A 920-nucleotide genomic window follows, 5' to 3' on the forward strand; every position below is an offset into this window, starting at 1 on the left:
CTGCATGCATGCCCTTACCAAGGATGGATACATGTATGCGGAAAGCAGCTGGCCCGATCTCAAGGCGAGGACATACATAACAGGAACCTCGCACACCAGCTGGGCGTTGGGTGGTCTGCCAACAAGCTGATGGGATGTGGCCGGTTCCAGCGGGAGTCCCGTATTCTGCCCTCTTCGTCTCTTCGCCATGCTCGGAGCCTGTCCCATTTACACCTCCAGCAACTTCACCTGTCGCATGGGGACGAATCAGTAGCAAATTAGTAGTACCCATACCGGCTCCAGCCTTGCACCCTCAATCGACGACAGTTCCCCCTCCCTGGAACATCCCCCAAGCATTGGATCCCAAACCCAAGCTCAAACCCACCAAGGGCCCTGCTCTTTTTTCTCAATGACAACCTGAATCTGCCCGCTCAATTCCAATTCTCGCGATGGCTAGCCGGTAGCGCAGCCCATAGCGCGCCCCTTGGTGCATCGACAGCACCCGCTAGGGGCCCCCCGAACCGCTCTAGGCCGCTGTAGCCCCTCTGTAGGCCCCTCCTGTAGGCCCCTCTAGCCCGCCGCCTGTCGCCTGTTGCGTCATAGCCGCCCCTCGCCCGGATCCTCACGATGAAATGCTGCTCGCACTAGCACCTTCACGTTCCGACTACGACTAAGATATCAGCCTCAGCCTCTGCCTCAAGTTTTCGTCGCTCGCTCGCGCTGCCTCGGCCTCTGATGTGATCCTCTGCCTATTGGTGTTGTCCTGCCACTTCTGGCTTACTTCACTCGGCTCTTTTCGCACAACGCTCACTTCGACGTCGCAAGAAACAACAGTCGCAAAGGTCCGCGCATAACAACGCGAAGCCAACGAGCAAACCCTCGCTCGTCTCATTCAACACGACCAGAGCAGAGGAAAGGGAAGAGAAGAGGATACGGACGAA

This window comes from Trichoderma citrinoviride, assembly GCF_003025115.1.
Source record: "Trichoderma citrinoviride strain TUCIM 6016 unplaced genomic scaffold BBK36scaffold_68, whole genome shotgun sequence".
Taxonomy (NCBI): Eukaryota; Fungi; Ascomycota; class Sordariomycetes; order Hypocreales; family Hypocreaceae; genus Trichoderma; species Trichoderma citrinoviride.